This window comes from Salvelinus fontinalis, chromosome 10, assembly GCF_029448725.1.
Source record: "Salvelinus fontinalis isolate EN_2023a chromosome 10, ASM2944872v1, whole genome shotgun sequence".
In the NCBI taxonomy this organism is placed as follows: domain Eukaryota; kingdom Metazoa; phylum Chordata; class Actinopteri; order Salmoniformes; family Salmonidae; genus Salvelinus; species Salvelinus fontinalis.
Window position 1 is genome coordinate 47,723,115 of NC_074674.1, and position 12,065 is coordinate 47,735,179.

General features: G+C 46.0%; 1 protein-coding gene across 2 annotated transcripts in view; it reads right to left on the reverse strand.

Moving 5' to 3' along the window:
• Positions 1-11,842, reverse strand: part of LOC129864226 (tripartite motif-containing protein 3-like) — a 63,449-nt gene extending 51,607 nt beyond the window's left edge. The window contains exon 1 of one of the 2 annotated variants that reach the window (XM_055936927.1): positions 11,488-11,842. The gene's annotated coding sequence lies outside the window, so the exon portion shown is untranslated. The remainder of the gene's footprint in view (positions 1-11,487) is intronic. The other variant, XM_055936928.1, reaches the window with a different exon arrangement.
• Between the last annotated feature and the right edge of the window lie 223 nt (positions 11,843-12,065).

A 12,065-nucleotide genomic window follows, 5' to 3' on the forward strand; every position in this document is an offset into this window, starting at 1 on the left:
TAGCAGTGGGGCCTGTGGTTGTGACTAGCAGAGGGCCTGTGGTTGTGAGTATCAGTGGGGCCTGTGGTTGTGAGTATCAGTGGGGCCTGTGGTTGTGAGTATCAGTGGGGCCTGTGGTTGTGAGTATCAGTGGGGCCTGTGGTTGTGAGTATCAGTGGGGCCTGTGGTTGTGAGTAGCAGTGGGCCTGTGGTTGTGACTAGCAGTGGGGCCTGTGGTTGTGAGTATCAGTGGGGCCTGTGGTTGTGAGTATCAGTGGGGCCTGTGGTTGTGACTAGCAGTGGGGCCTGTGGTTGTGAGTAGCAGTGGGGCCTGTGGTTGTGACTAGCAGTGGGGCCTGTGGTTGTGAGTAGCAGTGGGCCTGTGGTTGTGAGTAGCAGTGGGGCCTGTGGTTGTGAGTATCAGTGGGGCCTGTGGTTGTGAGTATCAGTGGGCCTGTGGTTGTGAGTATCAGTGGGGCCTGTGGTTGTGAGTATCAGTGGGGCCTGTGGTTGTGAGTATCAGTGGGGCCTGTGGTTGTGACTAGCAGTGGGGCCTGTGGTTGTGAGTAGCAGTGGGCCTGTGGTTGTGAGTAGCAGTGAGCCTGTGGTTGTGAGTAGCAGTGGTGCCTGTGGTTGTGAGTAGTGCTGGGGACTGTATTTGCATTTGTATTTACTAAGGCCTCACTCCCCCCTATCTGAGATATCTACTGCAGCCCTCATCCTCCACATACAACACCCGTTCTGCCAGTCACATTCTGTTAAAGGTCCTCAAAGCACACTCATCCCTGGGTCGCTCGTCTTTTCAGTTCGCTGCAGCTAGCGACTGGAACGAGCTGCAACAAACACTCAAACTGGACAGTTTTATCTCAATCTCTTCATTCTAAGACTCAGTAATGGACACTCTTACTGACAGTTGTGGCTGCTTTGTGTGATGTATTGTTGTCTCTACCTTCTTGCCCTTTGTGCTGTTGTCTGTGCCCAATCATGTCTGTACCCTGTGCTGCTACCATGTTGTGATGCTACCATGTTGTGATGTCATGTGTTCCTGCAATGCTATGTTGTTGTCTTAGGTCTCTCTTTATGTAGTGTTGTCTCTCTTGTCGTGATGTGTGTTTAGTCCTATATTTTTATGCAATTAATTTTTTTTTTTTAATCCCAGCCCCCGTCCACGCAGGAGGCCTTTTGTCTTTTGGTAGGACATCATTGTAAATAAGAATTTGTTCTTAACTGACTTGCCTAGTTAAATAAAGGTTTAATATGTATATCTTCTTTTTTTTAACACAAACACACGCACACAAATAGGTCAAGTGACAAAAGTGTCCATCCAAACCTCACGTAAAAACAACACTGTACAGCATACACTGAGTGGACAAAACATTAAGAACACCTGCTCTTTCCATGACAGACTGACCAGGTGAATCCAGGTGAAAGCTATGATCCCGTTATATTGATGTCGTCTGTTAAATCCACTTCAAATCAGTACAGATTGTCCCGTGTAGTTCGTAAAAGCTTGTCGCTTTACAACAGCAGGATCGTGGGTTAGCTTCCCACCAGGAGAACAAATATGTACGTGAAGTAATGTCTAGTTTGTAGATGCTGCTTGAGGAACTAGAAGCATTCCTAGGGGGTCAGGGGATTTACAATTCATATTCCTGACACACATTAAAACACGCACACACACACACACACATGCACACACACATACGCACACATGCACACACACACACATGCACACGCACGCATGCACATGCAAGCATAAACAAACATTCGACCCCCACACCCCCCATTCTGCACATCTGCCATAGATATACTGGAGTCTTAAATCTGAGGCGGACTCCCTGCTGTTACCGTGCTGACTGATCTGGATAACACACACACACATACACACACACACACACATACACACACACACACACACATACACACACACACATATGCACATACACACATGCACATACACACATGCACACATATATGCACACACACACACTCAAGCATGCACGCACACACACAACACACACATGCACGCACACAAAAACACACACACACACACACACACACACACACACACACACACACACACACACACACACACACACACACACACACACACACACACACAAACACACACAACACACACATGCACGCACACGCACACACAAACACACACACACACACACGTACGCACAAACACACACTCTCTCGTTCTGTTCTTTTCTCTCACACTATATATAACACTACCCACCCTATACACTACCCACCCTATACACTACCCACCCTATACACTACCCACCCTATACACTACCCACCTTATACACTACCCACCCTATACACTACCCACCCTCTACACTACCCACCCTATACACTACCCACCCTATACACTACCCACCCTATCCACTACCACCCTATACACTACCCACCCTATAGTCACTACCCACCGAATAGTCACTACCCACCGTGATTTACTACCCTCCCTAGTACACGTACCACCCTAGTACACTACCCACAGTTATAGTACTACCCACCCTTAACACTACCCGACGCTTAGTACACTACCCACCTTAGTACAGCTACCCACCCTATACACTACCCACCCTATACACTACCCACCCTATACTCTACCCTCCCTATACACTACCCACCCTATACACTACCCTACACCTCTATACACTACCCACCCTATACACTACCCACCGGTATAGTCACTACCACGACCTAGTACACTACCCACCCTATACACTACCACCCGTACACTACCCACGCTAGTACACTACCCACCGTGATACTACCCACCCTATATACTACCCACCTTATACACTACCCACCTAGTACACTATCCACATACACATTACCACTACTCCCCTCCTCTCACTCTCTCTTCTCTCTCTCCTCTCTCTCTCATCCTCTCTCTCTCTCTCTCGCCGGCTCTCTCTCTCTCGCTCTCCTCGCTCGAGCTCTCTCGCTCTCTCTCTCTCGTCGCTCCTCTCTCTCACTCTACTCTCTCTCTCTCTCTCTCTCTCTCTCGCCCTCCCTCCCTCCCTCTCTCTGAGAGTGTCGTCATGGCTGTGTTTAGGGCAGAAAGAGGGGAATCACGTGTAGCCTCTGGAGGAGCGTGATGACGAGGGGGGGATAAACATGGCTGATATAGGCATGGAGATATCAACCTCTGGCCTGAACACACACTAACACACACACTAACACACACACACGCTAGCACACACTATCACACACACACACTACACACACACTCACACTCACACTCAACACTACACACACACTCACACACACTAACACACACACACGCTAGCACACACACACACACACACTAACACACACACTAACACACACACACGCTAGCACACACACACACACACACACACACACACACACACACACACACACACACACACACACACACACACACACACACACACACACACACACACACACACACACACACACACACACACACACACTAACACACACACACACAATATCACACACACAGACACTAACACACACACAAACACACACACGCTAGCACACACACACACACACACTTACACACAATATCACACAAACACAATAACACAAACAAGAGATAGAGACAGACCCTATATACTACTCACCCTATATATTACCCACCCTATATACTACCACCCTATATATTACCCACCCTATATACTACCACCCTATATATTACCCACCCTATATACTACTCACCCTATATACTACTCACCCTATATACTACCACCCTATATATTACCCACCCTATATACTACCCACCCTAGTAGTAATACACCCACGCCTTATTATTACCCACCCTATATACTACCACCCTATAGTACTACCACCCTATAGAATACCCGACCCTATATACTACCCACCCTATTTATTACCCACCCTATATACTACCCACCTATATACTACCACCCGAGGTAGTACTACCCACCCGATTTAGTACCCACCCTATACGACCTACCCACCCTATTATTAACCCACCCTATATACTACCCACCCTATTTATTACCCACCCTATATATTACCCACCCTATATACTACCCACCCTATATACTACCCACCCTATTTATTACCCGCTCCTATACACTACCCACCCTATATACTACCCACCCTATACACTACCCACCCTATTTATTACCCACCCTATATACTACTCCACCCTATTTATTACCCACCCTATACACTACCCACCCTATTTATTACCCACCCTATATACTACCCACCCTATTTATTACCCACCCTATATACTACCACCCTATATACTACCACCCTATATACTACCACCCTATATACTACCACCCTATATACTACCCACCCTATATACTACCCAACCTATTTATTACCCACCCTATATACTACCACCCTATATATTACCCACCCTATATACTACTCACCCTATATACTACTCACCCTATATACTACCCACCCTATATATTACCCACCCTATATACCACCCACCCTATATACTACTCACCCTATATACTACCACCCTATATATTACCCACCCTATATACTACCCACCCTATATACTACCCACCCTATACACTACCCACCCTATATACTACCCACCCTATATACTACCCACCCTATATACTACCCACCCTATTTATTACCCACCCTATATACTACCCACCCTATATACCAACCACCCTATATACTACCCACCCTATATACTACCCACCCTATACACTACCCACCCTATATACTACCCACCCTATATACTACCCACCCTATATACTACCCACCCTATTTATTACCCACCCTATATACTACCCACCCTATATACTACCCACAATATATACTACCCACCCTATTTATTACCCACCCTATACTCTACCACCCTATATATACTACCCACCCTATATACTACCCACCCTATTTATTACCCACCCTATATACTACCCACCCTATATACTACCTACCCTATATACTACCCCCCCTATATACTACCACCCTATATACTACCCCCCCTATATACTACCACCCTATATACTACCCACCCTATATACTACCCACCCTATTTATTACCCACCCTATATACTACCCACCCTATTTATTACCCACCCTATATACTACCCACCCTATATACTACCCACCCTATTTATTACCCACCCTATATACTACCCACCCTATTTATTACCCACCCTATACACTACCCACCCTATTTATTACCCACCCTATACACTACCCACCCTATATACTACCCACCCTATTTATTACCCACCCTATACACTACCCACCCTATATACTACCCACCCTATATACTACCCACCCTATATACTACCGACCCTATATACTACCCACCCTATATACTACCCACCCTATATACTACCCACCCTATACACTACCCATCCTATATACCACCCACCCTATATACTACCCACCCTATATACTACCCACCCTATATACTACCCACCCTATATATTACCCACCCTATATACTACCCACCCTATACTCTACCCACCCTATATACTACCCACCCTATATACTACCCACCCTATTTATTACCCACCCTATACACTACCCACCCTATATACTACCCACCCTATATACTACCCACCCTATATACTACCCACCCTATACTCTACCACCCTATATACTATACCCTTTATGCTACCCACCCTATATACTACCCACCCTATACACTACCACCCTATATACTACCGACCCTATGTACTACCCACCCTATGTACTACCCACCCTATATACTACCCACCCTATATACTACCCACCCTATGTACTACCCACCCTATATACTACCCACCCTATGTACTACCCACCCTATACACTACCACCCTATGTACTACCCACCCTATATAGTACCCACCCTATACTCTACCACCCTATATACTACCCACCCTATATATTACTCACCCTTTATACTACCCACCCTATATACTACCCACCCTATACACTACCACCCTATATACTACCCACCCTATGTACTACCCACCCTATGTACTACCCACCCTATACACTACCACCCTATGTACTACCCACCCTATATACTACCCACCCTATACTCTACCACCCTATATACTATACCCTTTATACTACCCACCCATTCACATACAGACAGAGATGACAGACTGACCTCAAGCCAGACAGATTAATTTACACTCTATCCTACATTTAGTGTGTAATCAAACCTTCTGTAGGAACATCCCATTGAGGTCAATCACATGACGTATCCTTCGCAGTATTCTAACCTTAAGTGGAGGAGTGGATGTTGACATTAAAGCAAAGAAAGGGGAAGGAGCTCCACGTGTTCACCACGGCGACTTAGAAAAAACAGAAACATCTCACTTAAACTAAAAAGCAAGCGTTCTTCAACATGACGTGTGTACTACTCCGTGGTGCAGAGACATGCAGGTATTAGACTAATCTTGAGCGTAAAGCGGTCTGAGCGGATTTCTAATATATACGAAAGAAATTAAAACGAAGTCGAGTACCATTCAAGAGCAGGATTAGAGATAGGGTCGGCCACTCAGTCCGGAGAGGCCCAGAGAAAATCACAGAACATGCCCAGGAATGGAATCCATGAGGAAAGCGAATAGGAGGGCGTCCAACAATGACCTGGTGTAGGTGTCTAGACCCAGAAATCAAGAGAAACAAAGTCCTCACCCTGTGGTCTCTTCATCATCCAAGTACATTGGACTCAAACAACAACACTTCAACCAATCCAATAGTATCCATTTTGACTTCTGTGTCACTAGTACAACTGGTTGAAAACAAGATGTCGCCGACAGCTGAACTGAATGTGAACGATTGAACTGGTTCAGTGTGATTTTTTTTTTGTTCTTGTGTGTTTCTGTACTTTGTCCCCACAAAGCTATCCTGGATTTGCCTATTAACAAGGGTGGTGGTGTGTAGGGGATAAGACACACACACACACACACACACACACACACACACACACACACACACACACACACACACACACACACACACACACACACACACACATTCAGAGCCTGTTGGTCATACTGAGTTGACCTGCTTCTGCCCCACAACTAACTAATCACCTGAGAACAGTACAAAGACATACAGTGTGTGTGTGTGTGTGTGTGTGTGTGTGTGTGTGTGTGTGTGTGTGTGTGTGTGTGTGTGTGTGTGTGTGTGTGTGTGTGTGTGTGTGTGTGTGTGTGTGTGTGTGTGTGTGTGTGTGTGCACGTGCAGGGCTGGCACAATTACCATAGAACTGTGTAACCGACGGTTATGGATGAAGACCATCATCAAAATCAAACAAAAATAAATAACCGGCATAACCATAAAAAAAAAAAAAAAAACGCTGACTGAAGACGGGACTGCCGGGCATTTGTGTAGTTGAGTCCAGTTCAGTCCGTTTCTACGGTAACGTGGACAATCAACAACGTAATGTTGCTCCTTCCTGAAACAAGATAGTATCAAAAGAGTCTTCAGTTGCCTAGGCTACTGCCCCCCACAATCCAGAAGCAGCACACGGAAATAACGTGGAACCTCTGAAGATTACCGTATGCTTCCAACCCTAAACAGTTTGAGCATATATTATGACAAATATTTGGACGTTTTTTTGTTCGTTTTGGTGGTCGGCAGGGTTTATATTTTTTTTCAGCTGTTCGAGCACACACCTTTTTTTCTTGAGGCTAGTCAAAGTTCGGTATCTGAAGTCTTCGGTCCTTCGACCGTGATTGGTCAAAAGAAGGGATTCTTCAAGAAGTGTTTGTTGTCATTCAACGAGAGACGACTAGTTTTCATGCCTATTTTTTTCCACTTGAGAAATACTGCACCAAAACATATTATTTATATGTCAAATTGACTAAGACCTCTGAACAAAACGTAATGTATTACGGATTTCTTGATTTATCTATGCGTACTACTAGTATATGTTTGCACTTGCCTTTAAAAATCGCAAACGTATTATTATATGTTGACTAACAAATCGCAGTGAAATTAGATTTAAATCTAGTCACGATCAGTTTCGTTATTAAAGTTTAGTAGATGCAGTCAGTTGTTGACATTGTTGGTTGGCTAGCAAGAACTTGACGTTACACATCGTTCACTGTTGGGAAAACTGATCCAGGTACTTAATTAATAGCTAGCTATCGTTAGTTTAATTTAAATAAAGCTAAATTATGTGCTAATATGAAAGTTAAACTGTAAACTATAAAGTATAACCCACCATAGCTTAATTTATCAATGAGTTCCCGGGTGGAGGGTTCTTGGGTTGAACGTGGACGAACGTGGATGAGTACAACCCACACCACCGTCACATAGAGCACCTTTGTGTACACTCTGCCCACCTGGCATGTAAAGTTCCCTTGCTCCTTTGTGTACACTCTGCCCACCGGGTGTGGAAAGTTCCCTTGCTCCTTTGTGTACTCCGCCCACCGGGTGTGGAAAGTTCCCTTGCTCCTCTGTGTACACTGCCCACTGGGTGTGCAAAGTTCTCTTGCTCCCCTGTGTACACTCTGCCCACCGGGTGTGGAAAGTTCCCTTGCTCCTCTGTGTACTCCGCCCAACGGGTGTGGAAAGTTCCCTTGCTCCTCTGTGTACTCCGCCCACCGAGTGTGGAAAGTTCCCTTGATCCTCTGTGAACACTCTGCCCAATGGGTGTGGAAAGTTCCCTAGCTCCTCTGTGTACTCCGCCCATCAGGTGTGGAAAGTTCCTTTGCTCCTCTGTGTACACTCTGCCCACCGGGTGTGGAAAGTTCCCTTGCTCCCCTGTGTACACACTGCCCACCGGGTGTGGAAAGTTCCTTTGCTCCTCTGTGTACTCCGCCCACCGGGTGTGGAAAGTTCCCTTGTTCCTCTGTGTACACACTGCCCACCGGGTGTGGAAAGTTCCCTTGTTCCTCTGTGTACACACTGCCCACCGGGTGAGGAAAGTTCCCTTGTTCCTCTGTGTACACTCTGCCCACCAGGCGTGAAAAGTTGAATGGTGATGCCTGTTCTACTCATTCTATCTCTATGGCAGCACATGCAGTCAGTAGCGAAGGAAAGGAGAAAATGTGTGTGTCCCCCGACAACAAAGAAAACCGATATTACAGAGACCGCGGTCATTTGGCTGGGCAGTTACCGTCATGCAAAGTTCTATGACCTCACAACCCTGTGTGTGGTCCAGATCAACCTAATACCCTGCAGTCTCAGTACAGAACTAGTGATCAGCCTAATACCCTGCAGTCTCAGTACAGAACTAGTGATCAGCCTAATATCCTGTAGTCTCAGTATAGTACAGAACTAGTGATCAGCCTAATACCCTGCAGTCTCAGTACAGAACTAGTGATCAGCCTAATATCCTGTAGTCTCAGTACAGAACTAGTGATCAGCCTAATATCCTGCAGTCTCAGTACAGAACTAGTGATCAGCCTAATATCCTGTAGTCTCAGTATAGTACAGAACTAGTGATCAACCTAATACCCTGCAGTCTCAGTACAGAACTAGTGATCAGCCTAATACCCTGCAGTCTCAGTACAGAACTAGTGATCAACCTAATACCCTGCAGTCTCAGTTCAATAGAAAATAGCAGAAATAAAGAAAAAACATTGAATGAGTAGGTGTGTCCAAACTTTTGACTGGTACTGTGTAAATCTATGTACGTACATATGCATGTATGTATGTATGTTTGAAAAAAATATATATTACGCAATAAGTAAAGTGTTGGTCCCATGTTTCATGAGCTGAAATAAAATATCCCAGCAGTTTTCCATACTCAGAAAAAGCTTATTTCTCTCAGATTGTGTGCAGAAATGTTTTTACGTCCCTGTTAGTGAGCATTTCTCCTTTGCCAAGATAATCCATCCACCTGACAGTTGTGGCATATCAAGAGCTGATTAAACGGAATGATCATTACAGAGGTGCACCTTATGCTGGGCTGTGCACAATAAAAGGCCACTCCAAAATGTGCAGTTTTGTCTCATAACGCAATGCCACAGATGCCTCAAGTTTTGAGGGAGCGTGCATTTGGCATGTTGACTGCAGGAATGTCCACCAGAGCTGTTCCCAGAGAATGGAATGCTAATTTCTATACCATATACTGCCTTCAACCTCGTTTAAAATAATTTGGCATTGTGTCCAACCGGCTTCACAACCACAGGCCACGTGTAACCAAACCAGCCCAAGAACTCCACATCAGGCTTCCTCACCTGCGGGATCTTCTGACAGCTGATGAAAATGTGGATTTGCACAACTGAAGAGAATTAACACAATTGAATTTTATTGTTGGCAATTTCAATGCACAGAGATACTGTGACGTGATCCTGAGGCCCATTGTCGTGTAATTAATTTGTTTGCCATCACCTCATGTTTCAGCATGATCATGCACGGTCCCATGTCACAAGGATCTGTACACAATTCCTGGAAGTTGAAGCAATCCCAGTTCTTCAATGCCATACTCACCAGACAATATCACCCGCTGAGCATGTTTGGGATGCTCTGGATCGACGTCTACGACAGCGTTTTCCAGTTCCCGCCAATATCCATCAACGTCACAAAGCCATTGACGAGGAGTAGAACAACATTCCACAGGCCACAATCAACAGCCTGATCAACTCTATGTGAAGGAGATGTGTCGCTCTGAATGAGGCAAATGGTGGTCACACCAGATACTGACTGGTTTTCTGATCCATTCCCAAAACAAAACAAAACAAAGTTAACTGTGACCAACAGATGCATATCTGTATTCCCAGTCATGTGAAATCACTAGATTAGGGCCTCATGAATTTATTTAAATTGTCGGAAAATCCTCCCTCACTCCCATCTCTCCCTGCTGTCCCCAACAAATCCTCCCTCACTCCCAGCTCTCCCAGCTCTCCCCAACAAATCCTCCCTCACTCCCAGCTCTCCCCAACAAATCCTCCCTCACTCCCAGCTCTCCCAGCTCTCCCCAACACATCCTCCCTCACTCCCAGTTCTCCCTGCTCTCCCCAACAAATCCTCCCTCACTCCCAGCTCTCCCTAACAAATCCTCCCTCACTCCCAGCTTTCCCCAACAAATCCTCCCTCACTCCCAGCTCTCCCCAACACATCCTCCCTCACTCCCAGCTCTCCCTGCTGTCCCCAACAAATCCTCCCTCACTCCCAGCTCTCCCCAACAAATCCTCCCTCACTCCCAGCTCTCCCTGCTCTCCCCAACAAATCCTCCCTCACTCCCAGCTCTCCCAGCTCTCCCCAACAAATCCTCCCTCACTCCCAGCTCTCCCCGCTCTTAGCCGGCTGGGATCAACAAATAACAGCAACAGAGAGACCTAGAGAGGCAGAAGAAGAAGAGAGGAAATACAGCAGGGTCTGAGAGAGTAGAGACGCACACTAGGGGCGAGATAGCTGAAACAATGGCGTTTGTCTGTGTCTATGTCACGGCCAATAACTTGTCCGCTGAGAAAAAAATAAAATAACACACACCCTCCTGTAGCATGCGACTGCTCGGTGGTAAACAAAAAACAAACACACACACTGCAAAACACACAAACGCACATGCACTCACACACACAACCTTAATAGAAGACTTACAGGATATGGTAGAAGTTGTGTAAAGCAGTCTAGAAGGTTCCATGGTGGTTTGCTGAGTTCACATTCACCACAGCACATTACTACAGCCTCTCTCACTAGCACTGCCCCCCCTCCACACACACACACACACACACACGCACACACGCACACACGCACACACACACACACACACACACACACACACACACACACACACACACACACACACACACACACACACACACACACACACACACACACACACACACACACACACACACACACACACACACACACACACACACACACACACACACACACACGCACACCGGGTGTGCTCCTCTGCCCAGTTGTTGATGCCTGCCACATCTTACAACGCTTGGATAGGTATTTTATATATTAGCTACCCACATCATACGTTATACCACTCTGTCAGTCGACGACACAGTCGATGACGTGGAACTCAACCATTGGTTGATGGATGCAACGTCTGAGCAGGGAAAAGGGACCAAAAACTCATCTCTGTTTCTCTCGCTCGACACACGCTAAACAAGAACAGCTGAGCAGTGATGTCAGAGGAAGGCGAGGGGAAAAACTCC